This window comes from Prionailurus viverrinus, chromosome B4, assembly GCF_022837055.1.
Source record: "Prionailurus viverrinus isolate Anna chromosome B4, UM_Priviv_1.0, whole genome shotgun sequence".
NCBI lineage: Eukaryota > Metazoa > Chordata > Mammalia > Carnivora > Felidae > Prionailurus > Prionailurus viverrinus.
Window position 1 is genome coordinate 50,062,048 of NC_062567.1, and position 22,512 is coordinate 50,084,559.

At 39.9% G+C, this 22,512-nt stretch overlaps 2 pseudogenes; one reads left to right on the plus strand and one right to left on the minus strand.

The window, feature by feature from the left end:
• Nucleotides 1-5,351: 5,351 nt before the first annotated feature.
• On the minus strand, nt 5,352-5,960 carry LOC125170820 (Golgi apparatus membrane protein TVP23 homolog B-like; annotated as a pseudogene).
• LOC125170576 (integral membrane protein GPR137-like) lies at nt 5,959-13,214 on the plus strand (annotated as a pseudogene).
• Nucleotides 13,215-22,512: the final 9,298 nt, after the last annotated feature.

Below are 22,512 nucleotides of genomic sequence, written 5' to 3' on the forward strand. Positions count from 1 at the left end.
AAGAACATCCAATGGAAAAAAGACAGTCTCTTTAACAAATGGTGCTGGGAGAACTGGACAGCAACATGCAGAAGGTTGAAACTAGACCACTTTCTCACACCATTCACAAAAATAAACTCAAAATGGATAAAAGACCTGAATGTGAGACACGAAACCATCAAAACCCTACAGGAGAAAACAGGAAAAAACCTCTCTGACCTCAGCCACAGCAATTTCTTACTTGACACATCTCCAAAGGCAAGGGAATTAAAATGAAAAATGAACTATTGGGACCTTATGAAGATAAAAAGCTTCTGCACTGCAAAGGAAACAATCAACATAACTAAAAGGCAACTGACTGAATCGTGAAAGATATTTGCAAATGACATATCAGGCAAAGGCTAGTATCCAAAATCTACAAAGAACTCACCAAACTCCACACCTGAAAAATAATAATCTAGTGAAGAAATGGGCAGAAAACATGAATAGACACTTCTCTAAAGAAGACATCCAGATGGCCAACAGGCACATGAAAAGATGTTCAGCGTCGCTCCTCATCAGGGAAATACAAATCAAAACCACACTCAGATACCACCTCACGCCAGTCAGAGTGCCTAAAATGAACAAATCAGGAGACTATAGATGGTAGAGATGATGTGGAGAAACGGGAACCCTCTTGCCCTGTTGGTGGGAATGCAAACTGGTACAGCCACTCTGGAAAACAGTGTGGAAGTTCCTCAAAACACTCAAAACAGATTTACCTTATGACCCAGCAATAGCACTGCTAGGAATTTACCCAAGGGATACAGGAGTGCTGATGCATAGGGGCACTTGTACCCCAATGTTTATAGCAGCACTCTCAACAGTAGCCAAATTATGGAAAGAGCCTAAATGTCCATCAACTGATGAATGGATAAAGAAATTGTGGTTTATATACACAATGGAATACTATGTGGCAATGAGAAAGAATGAAATATGGCCTTTTGTAGCAACATGGATGGAACTGGAGAGTGTTATGCTAAGTAAAATAAGTCATGCAGAGAAAGATACCATATGTTTTCACTCTTAAGTGAATCCTGAGAAACTTAACAGAAGACCACGGGGGAGGGGAGGGAAGGAAGGAAGGAAAAAAAGTTAGAGAGGGAGCCAAACCATAAGAGACTCTTAAAAACTGAGAACAAAGTGAGGGTTGGTGGGAGTGGGAGGGAGGGGAAAGTGGGTGATTGGCATTGAGGAGGGCACCTGTTGGGATGAGCACTGGGTGTTGTATGGAAACCATTTGACAATAAATTTCATATTAGAAAAATACACACATACACACACACACAAAATAATCTATATATGACAGAAACTTATATAGCAGGATGTTTTAAAATATTTATATATTTTTGAGAGAGAGAGAGAGAGAGAGAGAGAGAGAGAGAGAGAGCGAGCGCAAGGCGGGGAGGGGCAGAGAAAGAGGGATACAGAACATCCGAAGCAGGCTCTGTGCTGAGTGGAGAGCCCAATGTGGTGCTCCAACTCACGGACCGTCGGATCATGACCTAAGCCAAAGTTGGTTGCTTAACCAACTGAGTCTCCCAGGTGCCCTTTATAGCAGGTTTTTTTTTTAACTAAAATCTTTTAAGCATACCAACACGAATTATTCTGAAGTAGTATACCAAGCACATCAGATTTCTCTAGAGAGCAAACTGTAAAACCTCTACAGAATTCTCATTCACCTTAAATGAGAATGGCTCAAAATAGTGGACTCTTGCCTTTGGTACCTTTCTAGTTTTTATTTTAGCACTCCTATTCTAGCTAGAATTTCTGTCTCAAACAACTGATAACTATGTGTCACCAGCTTAATAGAAAGCTATTGTGCAACTCAGATGTCATTAATTAATAAGAGTTTACAAGTTGAGTTTGCAATTAAATGAAATAATCCCTAGATGAATGATCTGGTCAAATAATTCATAACCACTTACTACATTTTTTTAAATGTAGGCTCTGAGATTATAAGCCCTTGGGAAACAAGGACATATACACCATGGATCCTGCCCTCAAGTGGGTCATTGTGTTGTAGGTGGAGAAAGAAGTGAAAACAAATACTATATGATAAACATAAAAGGCATAGCCAAGAGGAAGTATAATTTAATTATAATGGGAAGGTTGCAGGGCACCTGGGTGGCTCAGTCAAGCATTAGGCTCTTGATTTTGGCTCAGGTCATTATCTCACAGTCGTGAAAGTGAGCCCCTTGTCAGGCTCTGCACTGAGTGAGCTTAAAGGCTGTTTGGGATTCTCTCTCTCCTCTCTCTCTCTGCCCCTCCCCCACTCATGCACACATGCTCGCTCTCTCTCTCTCTCTCTCTCTCTCTCTCTCTCTCAAAATAAATAAACATTAAAAATATATATATAATGGGGAGGTTGAGAAGATTCATCAGAGACTTCACAGAAATAATATCTAAACCACATTTTGAAAGATTTGGGTAGGCTGGGTTTTTGTTTTTCCTCAAGTTTCCTCAGTGTTTTGGATTAACAAAAGGGATGACACAAAATATTTTTGTAATATTTTATTGGAATATTATATTGCAAAATTTTTTTCTATATTATTAATATATTTCATTATCATTTATTTGAGTTCATGTGACATATGGCATTCCAAAACAGGAATTAGCCTTAATTAGGCATTCTTGATGATGTTGCTGTTGAACTCAACAAGATATCTCCAGATAACCTCTTAAGAAAAAGTAAATTTAATAGAAATACTACAATAAGAGTGAATACCACCTTGCAAGTCTTAGCAGTATCTCTGAAAGTGGAGTAGGAAGAAGATTTATGGAATGTTAAGGTGCGGTCTCACATTCTTTAAGAAAGAATCTTTTAAGATGGATCTGGTTGGGACTGGGAAATGTCTGTTTCCCGTCTGTGATATAATAGGTTTTATAAAAGATAGAAAGGCTGGGGCACCTGGGTGGCTCAGTCAGTTAAGTGTCCAACTCTTGGTATCAGTTCATGCTGTGATCTCGCAGTCATAGGATGGAGCCCTGCATTGGGCTGTACACTCAGTTTGGAGTCTGCTTGGGATTCTCTCACTCTCCCTCTCCCTCTGGCCTTCCTCTGCTTGTGCTTTCTATCTCAAAATAAATAAACATTTTTTAAAAATAGAAAAGGCTAAAGGAAAATGTCCAAACTCAACAAATCATAAGAAAATATGCAGTTTATTCAGGAATTTATAGGAACTTCTTGATGTACCACAAATAAAAATAACTTCCAATAATGTCCTGAAAATATCTTGTAATTTCTCATCATTAGAAACTGGTGAAATCGGTCTGGTTTCACTTTTTTTTTCTTTTGTCACCCAGGTGTTTCTTATTTTGTTCTGTTTGTACCTTGCTGCTTTAGTTTCAACATGGTCTGGTCGACATAGTCAGTCCTTGAATCAGAGCACATATTAATATTACAGGAAATTCTTAGGATATAATTGCTTAAAGATAAAATTTTCTTTCTTTTTCTTTTCTTTTTTTTGCTTTATAAATAGTAGAGTTTTATACAAATATAAAGTTACACACCTTCAAAGCTATCACTTCAATAAAGACACTTATTCAATTAAACAGCTTTAAAAATTTTTCAACAGTGTATAAATACATTCACAAAATAATATGTTGGTTAAAAGACTCCAACGAAGTTTATAGAAACTACAACAGAATTTATAGCCTTCTACAAGAGCTTGTAGATTGTTACATATATTGTTTTAAGAAATACCACTAATACAAATGCATGGTTTGCAATATCCCCATTATAGCAAGGAAGATTCATCAAATAAAAAGACTTTTAGGCATTTATTATGCCAACTATTTAAATGATTATTCTTACTATGACGTAAGAATAATACTCTTTTAGTGATAAAAAATAGATTTCATTAGGCCAAGGACCACCGAAGAGCTTACAGAAAGTTCCAAAGTAAGATCTGGCCATTCCTTTCAAAAAATAAATAGAACAGTAGCAATCTCTAGGTATCCCCTAAACATAAATTATGAAAATCCCATTCCAAATTAGTTGGGCATTAAGTACATGACTTACTACGAATAAAAATAAGCAAAATTTACAAACTATTTAACCACTGGCTCAATTTGGGTTTTTACCTGTGAGTACCTAAAATAAGAAGTTTCATCACAAAGAATATATTAAGCTGTAAAATTACAATTATTTCTAACTTATGCATAAACCAACTTCTCACTCTTTTTTTTTTTTTTAATTTTTTTTTTCAACATTTATTTATTTTTGGGACAGAGAGAGACAGAGCATGAACGGGGAGGGGCAGAGAGAGAGGGAGACACAGAATCGGAAACAGGCTCCAGGCTCTGAGCCATCAGCCCAGAGCCCGACGCGGGGCTCGAACTCACGGCCCGCGAGATCATGACCTGGCTGAAGTCGGACGCTTAACCGACTGCGCCACCCAGGCGCCCCCAACTTCTCACTCTTAATCACGGAAGCAAAACTTTCTTCTGACAATAATCTACAGAAATAATATGTATACACCTAGAGTTCCAAGACAGACTAAGAACATTCTGTATTCTGTGGATCAAAACGCAAAGCTCTCCATTACATATGTACATGAGTGCACTTTCATTAATTTGGGTTATATGGACATTACATGACTATGTGCATACATATATAGACATGAACCAATTTTGACAAGGTTTTTAACAATACCATACTTTCAAGTCCCAAAGCTAGAAAGAAAATAAAAACTTAACATGAAAACTACCTTTTCACTTTTTTTAATGTTGATTTCTTTCTTTAAAAAAAATTTTTTTTAACGTTTATTTATTATTGAGAGACAGAGAGAGAGAGAGCATGAGCATGGAAGGGGCAGAGAGAGGGGGAGACACAGAATCCAAAGCAGGCTCCAGGCTCTGAGCTGTCAGCACAGAGCCTGATACGGGGCTTGAACTCACAAACCGCGAGACCATGACCTGAGCCGAAGTTGGATGCCCAACCGACTGAGCCACCCAGATGCCCCAATGTTGATTTATTTCTGAGAGAGAGAGAAAGAGAGAGAGTGTGAATAGGGGGTGGGGGTGGGGTAGAAAGTGAGGAAGACACAGAATCCAAAGCAGGCTCCAGGCTCTGAGCTGTCAGCACAGAGCCCAATGTGGGGCTCAAACTCACAGACTGTGAGGTCATGACCTGAGCTGAAGTCCCATGCTTAACTGACCGAGTCACCCAGGCGACCCACCTTTACACTTTTTAAAGTAAAATTTAAACTGGAAAAACAACCTCAGCACTCCTCTTTGCAACATGTACTGAGTTCTAAAATTTTCAGAGTCAAGAATCTCTTTAGTTTGCTGGCAGTGTAACAGAACACTGGAGCTTTCTCTCACTCTCTTCAGGAAGTCTGATCATCTCCAGTGTTATGTCTTAAAAACTGCTTTCTGAGATAAGATGGTTAAATTCTTTCTGCTGCCTGCTCTGCACCTGATGTGCATACAGGTTGGCACCTTGTAGCACCACACCCGTGATAACCACCGCCAACCATTTCACTCTGCAGAATATCACCCACAGCAATGGACAGGCAGTAAGTCCTAACCAGAAGATTCTTGACTCAGGAGTAACAATTTTACTCTTGTGAAGATGCCTTCCTGAACTCAAACACCCAATGGCTTTTTCCATGTTCATTGATGTGCTTCTACCAATGTAGACCAACCATGAGTTTACTGTGACATTCTTGACTGCCCAAAAGTCACATGAAAACAAGATCATTGTCACCAAACAGGTGATAAAGCTGCTGCTGAACAATTCATAGAGAAGATAGACTACAGTTGCACTGACTTGAAAAAATAAATGAAAAAAATGATGTCACTGTGTGTCTGATTCTGGACTTCCTTCCTTTCTTTCTTTCTTTCTTTCTTTCTTTCTTTCATCTGTCAGTTGTCTCCTCCTCTTCGTCAAACAGGGAAACATCCTCAGTGTCATCATTACTGCCCTGGTGCAACATGGCAGCCCTCAGTGGTCAAATTTTCAAGGTGGAGTCTTAATAATCTGTATTTAAATGCATCCGCTACTCAAAAATAGCCAGATTTCTTTCCTGGGAACTATTACAGTTCTTTTCCAGTTGATATTTCTAGTTCTGTTGTCTTTGTTCACTAAAGAAGGGATAGGTTTCATATTATTGTATTGTTATAATTTATTTAAAGATATTTAAACATTCATAGTGTGCTATATAAAGTATATTATCTATCTCTTCAAGTTAGCTAAATAGTATTTAAAATACCTATTCAGGAATGTACACTGCTATTAAACTAGATTGGAAGGTTCTAATCCAGTGGTCCTCGACTTTATCTGTAAATTGGAATCACCTAGGGAGGTTTGAAAAACACTGATGATTACATCCCACCCCCTAAAACTCTGATGTTATGAGTCTGGCATGTGGTCTGGGCATTGGGATTTAAAAACTCTCCAGAAGTGATTCTAACATATTGTTATAGTTGAGGACCACTGCTCTAACTAGACCCCAATATGCACAGGTTGCTGAGCTACAACTATTTTTACCTGAGGTCAGCTGTAGAGTATTTATAAGTTAGCATATAGCTTTCTTTTTCACTGATGAAATGAGTGGTATTCAAGACAAGTTGATTGGCTAGACATACATAGTCATCTCAGCCTCACTCAAACAGGACCTAAGAATCAGGCCTGAGCTGCCTATACTCTGATTCTAAACTCCATCAACCTCACGTCCCAAGATCTTTGGGAAGATTCTGTTACCTGATCCAACCAGAATAATAGCTGACTTCTTCTGCCAGAGCCTATTTCTACCTAAACCTCTATGCAAAGTGCTTGTTATCAAAGTGCCAAAAAAGACAGAGGGCTGGGACTTCATTGAACATACAGAACAGTTTGTATGATTGTATTCATGGTCGCTTGCTAATAGATGTTGGTATGTGTTACCAGATTCAGTCTAATACCTGCTTTCATTATAACACACCTCCCAGAGGTGAGATGGCTGGGGAAATGCACCCATAGCTCTCACCTGTAACCATTGGAGATTACAGATATGTACCCCCCAAAACCCTAATGGCTGTAAACAAGCAAATTAATTTAGGACAGTTTGCAATATGTGCATCCTTCTGATGGGACTATTTTCCAGGTCGACTTCCATGTCGACAACAGAATTCCTCATAAGCAGTGGGAACACCATTAAACTGGAACTTCTCATACAGGATATTAAAATCTACTTTGGCAGAGCTTTTGAAATAGGTCATTTGGACTCTATTCTTATGTTACACAATAATATGACAATTACTAGGAAAAGTGTCTTATAAATCTAACATCTAATCCTAGCTCTTCTATTTTGTCTACATGAATTTATTAAAATATCATCTCCATAGAGTGAAATGCATACATTTAAAGTTACAGTTCAACCAGTATTTAAAAACAGAATATATCTGTGTAACCCACATTCCTAATCAAGATATAGGCCGTTTCTATCACTCCAATGGGGTACTCATGCCCCTTTCTGTTTATTAAGCCTTCCTTCCTACCACACCAAGCAATTTGATTAGTTTTACCTAATCTAGTACTTTCTTTCAGTGGAATCCTACAACACAAATTCTTTTGTGTCTGGTTCCTTCTCCTCAACATAATGTTTTTGCGATTCATCCCATGTTCTTTTTTATTGTTGAGAAATATACCATAAATACCACAGTTTGTTTATCTGTTCTCCTGCTGATGGACACTGAACTGTTTTCAGTTTTGGGCTATTATGACTAAAACTGATGTAAACATTCTTTATACAAGCCTTTCCGAGGGCATATGTTTTCGTTTCTCTTGAAATGAAGTGGAACTTCTCTATGAGTGGAACTGGTGTGTCAGAGGGTGAATGTGTGATTGTATCATTTAAACTTCCACTAGCAATGTATGGGAGTACTGGTTGCTCCCCATCCTCATTGATATTTGTATTCCCTCTTTTTCATTTTAGCCATTTTAATGGATGTTGTCATTGTGGTTTTAATTTACATTTCCTTGATGACTACTAGTGTTGAGCCCTTTTTTACATGCTTATTGGACATTTGTTTATCTTCCTTCATGAGATGACTCTTGCCTATTTTTAAATTGGGTTGTCTACCATTTTGTTGTGAATTTTAGAAGTCATTAATGTATTTTGAATTCAAATCTTTTGTCATTTGTATGAGTTGTGAATGTTTCTCCCAATCTGTGGCTTATTTCTTTTTTTTTCCAAGTTTCATTGGCATTTTTATTTTATTTTATTTTATTTTATTTTATTATTTTTTAAAATTCTTTTTTTAATGTTTATTTTGAGAGAGCACACTCATATGGGAGGGGCAGAGAGAAGGAGACAGAAGTTTCACAGAAGGCTCCATGCTGACAGCAGGAAGCCCTGTGTGGGCTCGAATTCATGAATGCAAGATCATGGCCTGAGCCATGTCAGAGGCTTATCAGACTGAGCTACCCAGATGTCCCAGAATTTTAATTTTAATTGCCATTGGATCTATAGTTTAGGAAGAATTCCTATCTTGAACATATTGAGTCTTTTTATCCAGTAATGTATCTCTCCATTTAGATCATGTTTTTGTTGTTTTGTTTTGTTTTTACTCAAGTATAGTTTACATACAATATACTATTCGTTTCAGGTGTATATCATAGTGATTCAATATTTTTTTTAAGTTTGTTTTTATTTATTTTGAGAGAGAGATAGCCAGCAGGGGAGGGGCAGAGAGAGAGAGAGACAGAATCCCCAGCAGGCTCTGCAGTCAGCATAGAGCTTGATGTGGGGCTCAAACTCATGAACTATGAGAACATGACAAAGTCAAGAGTCAGTCGCTTAACTGAGACACTGAGGTGTCCCGTGATTCAATATTTTATATATTATGGAATGATCCCTGTGATAAGTCTATTTTCTTTTTTTTCCCAAAATTTTATTTAAATTCCAGTTAGTTAACATACAGTGTAATATTAGTTTCAGGTGATTCATCACTTTTGTACAGTACCCAGTGCTCATCACAGTGCCCTCCTTAATCCCCATCACTCATTTCACCCATCCCCCTGCCCACCTCCCCTCTGGCAACTTTCAGTTTCTTCTCTGTAGTTCAGAGTCTGTTTTCTGTTTTGCCTCTCTTTTTTAAAATCTATTTTCTTAATAGTATTTTTTTTATGAAAACAAATTTTCAGTTTTGATAACTAAATTTTAGCAATTTTTTTCTTTTATAGGTAGTGCTTTCTCTGTCTTATCTAAGAAATCTTTCCCTCTCAAGGTTGAAAGATATTCTCCTATATTTCTTCCAGAGTTTTTTTAAAAATAATTTTTAAGTTTATTTATTTATTTTGAGAGACAGAGAGAGACAACACAAGTGGGGGGGGCGGGACAGAGACCGAGAGGGAGAAAGAGAATCCCAAGCAGTCTCTGCATGGCCAGCATGGAGTGCTACATGGAGCTTGAACCTACAGACTGTGAGTTCATGACCTGAGCCAAAATCAAGAGTCTGTGGCCCAACTGACTGAGCCACCCAGGCATTCCTCTTCCAGAGTGTTTTAATTTTAGATTCTACCTTTGGCTCTATGAGCCCATCTTGAAATAATTTTTGCATGTCAACTTTCATTTTCCCATTGTGTTAGTTTGATGCTCTTGTTAAAAATTACTTGACAGTGAGGGGTCCCTGGGTGGCTCAGTTGGTTGGGCATCTGACTTTGGCTCAGGTCATGATCTCACAGTTCGTGGGTTCAATCCCTGCATCCGGCTCTGTGCTGACAGCTCAGAGCCTGGAGCCTTCTTCGGGATTCTGTGTCTCCCTCTCTCTCTCTGTCCCTCGCTGCTTGCACTCTGTCTCTCTCTTAAAAATAAATAAACATTATTTTATTTGCAGGCGCAGGAGGGGGCGGAGCAGCGGGAGCGGGGGAGCTGGGGAGCCGGGGCCCTGGGTCCCAGCAACCAGAGCCGGCTTCCCCGGCGGCGTCCCGAGGACCCGGCGTCGGTCTCCTCCAGCCCCCCCCGAGGCTGGAGAGTGGATGCAGAGGGGGGTGGGGTGGGGGCAGCGTCAGAATTCCGAGGACAGAAGGCAGAGGCCGTCCCCAATCCGTATTATTGGAGGGGAGAGAGACCCCCAGTTTGGGGAGGGGGAGAGCTGGGGGTTGAGCGCCCCACCCTCAACGGCCGCTGCCCTCAGCCGAAGGGTATCTCTCGGCTCTCCCCTCCTACCGAGACGATTCTAACGACCAAGGCCAGGGACCCCTGTCCTTCAACCTCTGCACCCCCTCACCCCGCTCTGGGGCTGGCCCAGGGAGGAGACCCTGCCCGCCTCCCGCCTCTGCCCTTGAGAGGGACTGTCCTTTCAAGCCCCAGAGTGAGGGGCCCAGGCCCCAGGCTGCCTGTGCCCCGCTGCAAGGGCAGGGTCCCTCTGTTGAGGAGGAAGGGCCTGGCCAGTCGCAGCTTCTTTCCTCCTGAGCTCCCCGTCTCTGTCGCTGCACCCTGCAACTCCCACCCCTCCATATTTATTTCCCTGGCCCCCTGCCAGCCCCTCCCTCTTGTTCTCTGGGATTCAGGCCTCCCTTCCGGACATGGAGAGTAACCTGTCTGGCCTGGTGCCTGCTGCCCGGCTGGTGCCTGCTGCCCGGCTGGTGCCTGCTGCCCGGCTGGTGCCTGCGCTGCCTCCCGCTGTGACCCTGGGGCTGACTGCGGCCTACACCACCCTGTACACCCTACTCTTCTTTTCTGTCTCTGCCCAACTCTGGCTCGTGCTTCTATATGGGCACAAGCGTCTCAGCTATCAGACGGTGTTCCTGGCACTCTGTTTGCTCTGGGCTGCCTTGCGCACTACCCTCTTCTCCTTCTACTTCCGAGATACCCCCCCAAGCCAACCGCCTGGGACCCCTGCCCTTTTGGCTTCGCTACTGCTGCCCTGTCTGCCTACAGTTCTTTACGCTGACACTTATGAACCTCTACTTCGCCCAGGTTGTGCTCAAGGCCAAGGCCAAGCGCCGGCCGGAGATGAGCCGAGGCTTGCTGGCCGTCCGGGGGGCCTTCGCGGGGGCCTCGCTGCTCTTTCTGCTGGTGAATGTGCTGTATGCTGTGCTGTGCTGTGCTGTCCCGCCGGCGCCGGGCACAGCCCTGGGCCCTCCTGCTGGTGCGAGTCCTGGTGAGCCACTGCCTCTTTGTCGTCTGCGCGCTGTCTCTTGCTGCCTGCCTCTGCCTTGTCGCCCGGCGGGGCGCCCTCCACCAGCATCTACCTGGAGGCCAAGGGGACCCGTGTGTGCCAGGCGGCTGCAATGGGTGGCGCCGTGGTCCTGCTCTATGCCAGCCGGGCCTGCTACAACCTGGCAGCCCTGGCCTTGACCCCTGGCGCCGGCTGGATGCCTTTGATTACGACTGGTACAAAGTCTCTGACCAGGCGGACCTGGTGAACGACCTGGGGAACAAAGGCTACCTGGTGTTTGGCCTCATCCTCTGTGTGTGGGAGTTGCTTCCCACCACCCTGCTGGTGGGCTTCTTCCGGGTGCACCGGCCCCCGCAGGACCTGGTCTTTGGCTCCCGTTCCGACTTCTTCGACCGGGCAGGGCACTGTGAGGATGAGGGCTGCTCCTGGGAGCGTGGCCGGAGCGAGAGCACCAGCATGTCAGGCAGCCTAGGCTCCGGCAGCTGGTACGGCGCCATTGCGGGGGAGCCAGCCTGGTGCCGGGGCAGCCAGACACGGACCACTCCTCTGCTCTTCTCCCAGGTGCTGGGACCAGGTGGCCACCACCACAGTCTCTACTCCACCCCGCAGACGTGATCCCCTTTTGTCCTCCCCTCAGAACACCCAGACCCCAGTCCTCCCATCCCAGGCCCCGCCACCCCTCCGTGCCAAGTTCACCTGCCGCTTCTTGCCCAGGATCATGGGAGGCTGTGGCTGCCTCTTCCCCTGGCCAGCTCTTTGCTACTCTTGTCGTAGTGAGCTTGTGCTGTCCCCTAGGATAAGGGGCATGGCCCTGGCTGCCAGATGCCCTACAGCACCTTGGTATGACCTGCTGCCTCTGCTTCTGCACTGGAGCCAGCTACCTCTCCTGCACCTGCCGCTCAATAAGCAGTGTCTGTGCCCCTCAAAAAAAAATAATAACCATTAAAAATTTTTTTAAAAATTATTTGACAGTGTATGTTGTGCTAGCCCTTCTCTTTTGAGAAACAAATTTAATAGTCGTGAACGAAAACAAGAATGTGCAATTAAGTAGTAAATTGTGTGCTATAGATTCTCAACAATAAACTTTTTTTTTTCTTTTTGGTTAACATAGCAGCAAACATCCTGCCATACTTTCTTCAATTTTTCATTAAAAAGTTCAAGAAATATCATGAAAACACATAAAATGGCAACAAAAATAGAAAATAAAAGTTAAATGCCAAAATTTAGATATTATATATTAATTGAAGAAGTAAACAAAATAGTTTGTTGTGTTGTTAATCTTTTTCCATTTATTATACTGGGCACTTGGTAGTGACACTTTCATTCTAGAGATTCATGTACTTTGGTTATAGAAAATTTTCTTGTATTATTTTTTGATAATTTCTCACCAGCAACATTTTATCTGGTCTCCTTCTGAGTGAATCTATTAGTTGTATGAAATATCTCTTAGAGTAATCTTCTTCATTATATTCTCTCTTCTATTACCTATCTAATTGGTTTTTTGTTTTACTTTACAATATTTCCACAAGATTATTACCTAAATCTTTGATTTTTATATTGCAAAAATCCTACTTTAGAACTTTAAGAGCTCTTTTTCAAAATGTTCCTCTTTAAAATCATGTCCATCTCCTATCTCATTGATACAGTAGCTTCTTTGATTCCTCTGACATGTTATGATTATTACCTGCACTACCTGTTACCTTCATTATCCATTTCTTCCTGCTATTTTATTTCCTGTTTGTTCATTTTCCGAACTATATTTTATGTTAAATTTGCCCCTCAAATATTCAGTCATCCCAGGCTGTTCATGGATTTTCATGAGGAGCTGAAAAGCTACTTGGAGGGTCTTTGGGTAGGAGTAGGCTTGTGCACTGGTAGCCTTCATTCTGAGGGTAGTCAGAGGGCTAGTTAGCTTTGTCATTAGAGGATCCCAAATGTTAGTAGCTGTAGGTCTTTATCTCTTTATTTTCTCTAGAAGAGCTTCTTGCAGTCACCTGCCTGGAGACATCAGCCTAGCTGCAGCCATTCTGGAGATAGTGGGAAGGGTTGGGGGAGTGATCCAGTGGTTCAGTATGAAGACCTAATCACCTGTTTCCGGAATGGCTTTCCCACAGTCCCTTCTCTATGCCTCGAGTGTAGATGCCCTAATCATTGGGTTGTCCATAGAGCAAACCTTTGGTCTCTTGCTTTTCTTCTAGAAATTTTACATTTTTGCCTGCGGATCTAACTGCTTCTTATAAGGATTTTTGAAAAATCACCCTGTGTTATGCTATTTGCTTTTTCTTCCTATGCTATCTAATTTTTGAGACCTTCTGAATTGTCGCTTGCATTGTTGTTCTGAGGTTCTGCAGGGACAATCATTTGACTTTTCATTAGTTTCCACCTTTTATAGTCACTTAGGTTTGACTCTTCCTTGCTAAGCCATCTTTATATAAATAGTTTTATTATTCATGTCTCCTTTGCACTGAAGATGGAATTGGTTTTATGTTTCTCATTCTCCTCATTACTTGGGGGTAATTCTTTGAGGGGAAAAAATGTCATCACTCTTCATTTTGAAACTACACATATAATTGAATTTAAAAAAGAAAAAAAACTCTCTCAAAGTAACATAATTACAAAAGAAGAGCAAACACATGTACCCTACTTTATTCTCTTTGTCAAAAAAGCAAAACCACTAAGATACTTGAGTAAAATCTTCCATGAAGGTAGAAGTCTGTAACCTGTATATGGAAATGAGTGTGAATAGCACTGACTTGTTTCTGATGTCATTGAATGATTCATGTGGTGAATGTAAATAGGTTAAGGTCCTAACTCATAATAGAAGACATTCTTATTCCTATCTGTTTCTCAGATCAGATATTTTGTATCCGTGTTGCATTTTATACTGTATCTCATATAGATAAACATTCCTATGTTTACTACCACAACACCTTTACTTCTGCAAAAATAAGAAAAAAACCTGTTACCTGGCAGAAAAAGTTTGTTCCTTATTGTACCTGTGTGTACTGAGACAACCACTAGAGATGGTACCTGGTGGCTCACAAGATTTATTTTCTGAAATGGAGTCCTCGTTATATCATATAGTGAAGTAATTCTTGAACTACTTCAAATATTTTTCCACTCTATTGGAGACTTAGTATGTATTACCTTTCAAATGTGCTATAAATCAGTTTAAATTTAAAAATACTTTTATGCTAGCAGTTGGATTTCATAATTTACAAAAAGAAAGGTCTTTTTAAAAAAATGTTTATTTATTTTGAGAGAGAGAGAGAGAGAGAGAGAGAGAGAGAGAGAGAGAATGCATATATGCACACACAAAGTGGGGGCAGGGCAGAGAGAGAGAGGGAGAGAGAATCCCAATCAGTCTCTGTGCTGTCAGTGCAGAGCCCAACACGGGGCTTGATCTCGTGAACTGTAAGATCATGACCTGAGCTGAAATTAAGTGGGAGACACTTAACTGACTGAGCCACCCAGGCACCCCATGAAAAGTCTTTTATTTTACCTAAAGAATGTATTTAAGTGGTAGTTGGAAACTTACTGCCCATGAGAATAATATGGATGATGCTTTTATTTAGCTATCAGCCCTTTCCCTCTTATCCCATTGTTCACTAAGAGAATTGTTGGGCTACCAGAATGTCTTGAGAACCAAGCCCTATCTCCTGCAAATAACAACAGAAACTGGTGGGGTGGGAGGGCAAGTAGATTATCATTGGAAACTTTTTGAAATGATGTGGAAGAGATACAGCAGCAATCCTTTAACATTGCTGCAGCTATGCCATCAAGCTCTAATCAATCAAGAAAGGAGATAAGCCTGGCATCGTGGTATTAAAATCTAGCAAGCTCAGCACCCTATGCAGCATTAGGTGGTTTTTCTCCCCTTTTTTTTCCCAATTCATCTCCCTTAAAACATTAGAAAGTAGAGTAGGAGGGGAGAACACTAGCATTTAAAAGGAGACGTTGCAAATATGGCTGTGAAGATCCTATGCTCCAAAAAACATTAGGTCAACCTAATTTTTCTTGCATGATGTAGGTTAAAAAAAAAAGACTGGGGTGCCTGGGTGGTTCAGTCAGTTAAGCATCCAGCTTCAGCTCAGGTCATGATCTCACGGTTTGTGAGTTTGAGCCCTGTGTTGGACTCTGTGCTGACAGCTCAGAACTCGAAGCCTGCTTTGGATTCTGTGTCTCCCTCTCTCTCTGCTTCCTCTCCCACGGCTTGTGCTGTGTCTATATGTCTGTTTGTCTGTCTCTCTCAAAAATAATAAATAAACTTTAAAAAATTAAAAAAAAAAGACTCCTGGCAAAGAACAATTGAACTCACCTTAACTAGCATATGGGATGGATCATTAACACACTGTGTATCTACTGCCATAAACAAGAAAGGAATTATGATTAGAGTTTGGATGATTTAAGATGAAGAAAAGCTACAGCCAAAGATAATTCAAATTAGGCTTGGTATGTTGTTAAAACTCACTGCATATTATTTTAGACAATTTTTATTATAGACCATAACAGTGATAAATTTATTTTGGAAAGTAAAAGGAAAGAAAAATTACTCAATGGTCATCATGCATTTATAAAGAGTTACTGAAATTGTCTTTTAAGATATTAGTATAGCCAGTGGTTATTCAGCAGACAATGTAAAGTACCTGATTAATTTTTCTAAGATTTTTTTAAAATTTAATTCTGTTACTGCATTAAGAGAAATTCAATTAGCTTAATGCTTTGCAAATACATTTTATGAGGGTTTTATTTTTTGTTTTTGTATGTCACAATATTTGAAGAGGACCAAAGTGATCTGTGGGGGGGAGCTATCAGTCTGCTGATTCCTTAAAGGAGTAAGAAATGCCCATTGACTTGAAATCAAGTTTTAATTAAAGTATGGCAAGTTCATTTAACAGTTTTCCAACATAGTATGCCTGGCCATTGAATTTTGGAGAATGAAAAATACACAGTAGCAAGAAATCAATACTAGTTTACTGTTATTTAACTGTGATATTTTTCTGTCTATGGAAGAAATTCCTAGAGATGTGACAGCCAGGACATCCAGTAGCATCGTCCATGAGAGCATATGAGAAAGAACAGCCATCCCATCTCCCCTGACACTGAAAATGGTCAAGAGAAATAATTTAGAAGACACCTATAGACAAAGAAGTTTAGAATTATGTGAACACTTAGAGATCATCTATCAGCCAGTACCTCTTAGCTCTTTTCCCTTCTAAAATACTATAGTCTTTATCCACTTAAGTGATAAATAAAATACAATTAAATACTTTTAGATGCTAAAATTTACCCTTACCACATGCATTCTAACAAAGATTCCTTAAAGAAGCATATCACGCTCGCTTTTTACAAACTTGATCCCTAAGGAGAAAGATCCTTCCTCCTTTCAAAGTTTTACTTTCAACTGTACTATTTTTTTTCATCTGGTTTTTGATATTGCCTCCATTAATTAACTTCTTTTTCTAGACCAACACACATGTTCAGTCTTCTCTCAACTTTGAATTCTTGCCCCTTATTCTCTTTTGTTATGAAAATTCTCAGAATGCTCTATTTGTTTTTGCACTTGTTTTGTTTCCACTTGGTGCAAAATACATACATTCTTGATTCTCTCCTCCATTATCCAATGAAAACAGTCTTCTAAAAGCTCCCATTTTCTATTCACCAAATCCAGTGACCACTCTCTGCCCTTATCATATTCTGATGTCCTGCAGCAGCCTGTATTTCCAAATGACATTCAAATCCTGTTCGTGGCACATCCTTGCACCACGTTAGCCTTTCATAACCTACGTTCAAGCTCCTTTCTTGCACTATCCCTGTACCATTTGCAAATCCTCCACTTTCCTGTGTTCCAGCCACTCCAGGCACTTCTTGCACATGCACAGTTATGCCTTGCTTTGTTATGCTGGCCTTCATTTGTACTGCCTTTTCTTATCCCTATCTCTCATAGGACCCTGGAATTTTATTTTATTCATCTTATTCCTCTTTCAACTCCAGTACCATTTTCCCCGGAAACCTAACCTTCCATCCTTTAATTCAAAATTAATGGCCCTTTCTTGTACACTTTCGGATGTTGTATTTCATTGTAGCTCTTCATGCATTCATTTATTCGTTAGGCTGGGTCAATAAGACACAAAATGCCAAGAACTCACACCTTGGTAAAAAAAAAAAAAAAGGAAGAAAGAAACAGATGCTCAAAAAAGATTTTAAAAATGCAGTCAAGTACTCTCCTAAGAGTATTGACATTTGCTCTCGGAGCATAAAGCAGGGGCTGACAGAATTGTCTTGGGAAGCTGAGAAATGCTTCTTGCAAGCAGGAAACATGAATCAGAATTTACTTAGCAGAAATATGGGAAAGGTTTTCCAGGGATTCATTCATTTAGTCAGAAAACATTTATATGACACCTCATATGTGTTGGGAATGGTGCTGTATAACATAAAACAAACAACAAGAAAAAAAGTCTAATGATGATAAAAAAAAAACCACTCTTGGCCCCTTCTTTTTTTTCCTAAAGAAGACAAAGAACATCAACACCAAAAAAATGTTTTCCTATGCCTCAGGACAAACACATTGAGTGTCAACTGTATGCCTTTCATGTGCTAGAGTTCATGTATTGGCATGTAGTAGTAGGCATCAAAAATACCTGTTGAAAAATTGAGGAAATGAATAAATAATACTTAGCCATCAACAGCTAACAGTCCAGTGGTGACTTCAGCCATATATTTAAACAATATTTTGTGGGGGAAAAAAATGAGGCTAATAATAGCATGAATGCAAAAGTCTTAACCTAAGAACCTAAAAGTGCTAGCGATAAGGATTAAATAACCCAGCCTTGGTACAGCCAGAAAAGGCCAAAAGAGTCAGGAAGGGATGAACAGAGTTCTAAAGAAAAAGTATGAGTTTCTCAGGTAAAGTTCATTTAAAACCAAAGAATTACAAATACCGTAGTATATTTTGGAAAAGGTTAAAAACTTGGCACGGCTGGATCATGGGGAGAATGTGTGTGAAGATTCGCTGAAGGTGAATTCTTGGTTGACATTGCTATTGCTTATGGATTCTTTCACCTGAGCAGTTATGTCTGTCCTCTCACCCTAGAGACCCAGATGCTAGTGAGTAAAGGGTTTAAGGATGGTGTGAGATTTGTATTTTGAAATACTGACTATATTGTGGTGACTAGATCGTAGGCTGGAAAGGGAAAGGGATTCTGGAAAAACAGGAGACCATTGTGAACTATTTATTTATGGGAGAGATGTATGTAGCATAGCCTGAGGTGAAACCATTGCAAACGTATTTAGGAGACAAAATCAACAAGGCCGCTGTTGGATTGGATGTGTGGGCTGAGGGCAAGGGAGATGTCAAAGATGGCTCTTTGTGTTTATAGATGGGTCTGGATAGATAATGGTACAACCCCTGAGATGAAGCATATAGGAGAAGGAATTGGTTTGAAGAGAAGATCTTAAGTTTTGTATTAGGCATGTTGGTTTTGAGGTGTTTGTTTGTTCTTTGTATCCTCAGAAGTGTAGAGTTATCAAATTCTTGATGGTAGTATTTTATGCTCAAAAAGTAGCATATAGTAGGTGCCCACATACAAGAGTTCCTCTGGCAATGCCATTTTTTTGTTTGCACCGAGAGAATACTTCTTAGCCCTGGTGCTGAATTATGGTTACTCAACACTGGGACTTAAATATTTCTTCTATTATTTAAAATATCTTAGTTTCATTGTAAAACATTGGTACTTGAAAGGGAATTTTCCCTTTGATTTAGCCCTTGTTTTCCATTTATTTTGAGTGGTAAAAATAAGAAAATTAATTACTAAAACCTGTAATTAATTAAGTTTAATCCAAGATCATGATTTAATGAAGCCCAATTAGTGAGGAAAAGAGAACATTTTAGAAGTTGGGGTACACTAATTAGGTATTTAATCTAGAGCTATTTTTACCAGTTTCAATCTCTTTCTCTATTCATAACACAAATTCAATAACTGAGAAACATAAATAATGTTGAATAAACAATAAGATATTGTCCCTCTAAACTATGGCAACAGAAGTTTCTCGTATTATTGATTGTCTCTCTGGCTGGAACGCTAATCTCTTACAGATCCAGAGCCCACAGCTTCCAGTGACGCAGTTTGAAGATACACAAATAAATCCATACTAAACCCAAGGAAATCAATGGCACAGAGGTATCTCCTGGTTGGCACAGAGCAAGGACATTCTAATATTTTGTTGCCAACAATTAGTCACCTGACTCCTTTTATGGGTAGCTGCCTAGTGACGTAATGGTAGGAGTGCATTATTGTAATTGACCATGTGTTAGGGAGCCACAGGATCCAGAACTTGGACAGAACAGATTGGGAGAACTAAGTAAGACAGATGAAGTGCTGGGTAAGAGAACAGTGATGAGGGTAAAATTGTCATATGGTTATATCTGAGGAAAGGCTGTAATGAGTATGTTGACTTCAGGAGCCATGTATGTTATATGGCTTAATAATGCCATGTATGTTCATCACATCTCTCATTCACTCTCCTGTGAAACATTTCCTCATACTCTGGAGCAAGTCTCTGGCGCAATTATCATTTCTTCAATAATGCCGCTGGGAAGGATTTTCTGTGTGCCTGTGGAAATACATATGTTGCCCCTCCTCTTCTGCTTTCCCTAGTATTCTAGTACTACACGACCCGGCTGCTGTTTACAAAAGGGAGAGATAGCTTTGACAAAGACCACCAGGATGATGAATGGAATTTAATTTATGCAACATTGATGTAGGGGTGAGTCCTCTCGGTAAATCACCATGGTAGCACTTCCTTCTCCCCTTCCATGTTCTGCTTGGCTGACTCAACAGCCTCAGAGAAGCTTGGCACTTAAGGTTATGTAAGCAGTGCGCTGATGTTCAAATATTCATCACAAGAATGGCCACATGAAAAGAAAAAGAAAACAAAAATGGAAGTAGGAGTCCGAGGTGAATAGCTACCCAGATCAGCTAGGAGAAACCAAAGAATTGAAAGGGATTTGGAGACCTAATTTGGAATTAGGGATTTACTCCCTGAGGTGATTAATAAAATGGATTTGAGCCATGTGTTTAGTGCTGGAGTGTTATTGATTGGCCTTTAGCCCAAATTGATTTCAGCCCCTTTCCCCTGCTACTCAATAAAACCAAAGACAATTACTTTTGTTTCATCTTAGAAAAAATAATAGTTTCTTCTCCTTATAAAAAATTAGCTAGTTATTGTCACTTCACCTATATTTTTCTTTCTTATTCACATTCCCACTCATTCATATGGTAAATTACTAACTCTCCAGGAAGGTTTTAGCAATGATCAGAATCAGGGTAGACAGCAAATGCCAACTGTGGGTATGAGAGAATTATTGAATGATTTGGGCCTGTCTGCAGAGATGATTTAGGATAAAGAATCTGTTTTACTCATTTACAATGAGGAAATATTCTAGCTATGTGACTAAGCCCTTCATAACCAACAAATAAATTAATAAGGGATTTTTCTTTGAAATGAAAAATTTTAGTTTGTGTCATATTGCATGCATTAATTTCATTTATGGTTAATGTTACCAAAGAATCATCCATTCAACAAAGAATTATAAATGTCTAAGTATGCTCATTTTCTTCCTTTAACAAATTGATTGGGAGATAGAGTAAACTTTATCATAATGCTCAAAACTACTTGGGCATATCAGCATTGATATTTTCACTGATATAGTGGAGGAATAGTGCTTAGTAAAGTTTGGGAAACAACTTCGAGTCTTAGTTTAACTTTTAAATTTTGATCAAGTTTATAATATTGTGGACTTGGAGCCATGTTGCTTATTCGTATAAAATGATATTTAGTTCACAAGACAAGAAAGGGTGTAAATACACTACATTTTCTCATGAACTAAAATCATGATTCTCTCACTATACAAAATAACTTGACTCTTTTAGTTCATTGAAGATAAATGGTGCCTATCTTTTTACCATTCTTTTCAATCTCTCATATATACTGCCTATAAAGATGGCATTTTCAGGACAGGCAGAAAAAAGTCCACTTGGAAACAAATGAAAACAATGTATAATTATATTACCTACTTTAGGTCTTTTTATATGGATAAAGAATTGTGAGCAAAAAAGAGGGACAAAATATAAGGCTGTTTTGCTAATATAAAAACACAATGAGATATACTCAAGGTTGAAATGGAGCAGGAAGTGTCCATTGTCACCTGCCTCATTCAGGCCATTTGTATCACTTACCTGGAGTATAATTGATTCTTAATTGTTCTCTCTGCTTCTAGTCTTCTTTCTTCCATCCACTCTCTACCTCAAGCTGATGATTTTTTTTTTTGAACTGCAAATCAGATCTGATTGTGTTTTTCCCCACTTCTCACCCTTCAGTGACTACTCACTGCACTTAGGATACAATTCAAATTTTTCATTCCTGCAGCCCCCTTTTGCAGGTTTATCTCTGGTCTCTCTCCTCTCACTGGACTCTAGTACACTAATCTCTCACTTTTGGGAACACCCTGGGTTCTTTTCTCCTTAGGGCCTCACACAAGTGTTGGTTCCTTTGCTTACACTGTTATTCTGGAAATCAGCCTTGTCAAAGTCACCTTCTCCAAAAACCTTTTCTTTCTTTTTGTTTTTAAACATTTATTTATTTTTGAGAGACAGAGAGCATGAGTAGGGGAACAGTAGAGAGAGAGGGGGACAGAGAATCCGAAGCAGGCTCTGTGCTGACAGCAGAGACCCTGATGTGGGGCTTGAACTCACCAACCATGAGGTCATGACCTGAGCCAAAGTCAGACACTCAATGGACTGAGCTACCCAGGTGCCCCTGGTGACCACCATTTCTGAAGCAAATTCATGCCTCCTTATCTTTCCCATCCTCCCACTGTCATTATTTGGTACCAAGAAAGATTTTGTAGCTCTTATTACAATTTTGGAATAATTATATTTACAGGTGTTTGTTTTTTCCTTCCCACTAAACTATATGATCTTAGAGGGCCTTGTGCTGTCTTGATATTGAGTATTCAGAAAAAAAGAGAACAAGAGAGAGAGAGAGGAGAGAGAAAAGAAAGTGGTAGAGAAGGGGGACAGGAAAGACAAACACACAAAATTGGGGGCTGCATTTTTTGTATGTGATATGTCCAACACTCAGTTTTAAGAGCTTGCTGATGGAATAAATCACAGATTTAAAAGTAGCTTAAAAAACCATTGCATATATATTCTTTGAATATCTTCTTAGCAATGGAAATAATCAGAAATTAAAACAAGTGAAAAAAGAGATGAATAATGATGAAGGCACATTGAAACAAATTTTGAAAGGATCCAACATTATGGATGCTTATCTGATTCAAATGTGCAAACTCTCCGAGTTCAGTCATCACTCACAATTAGG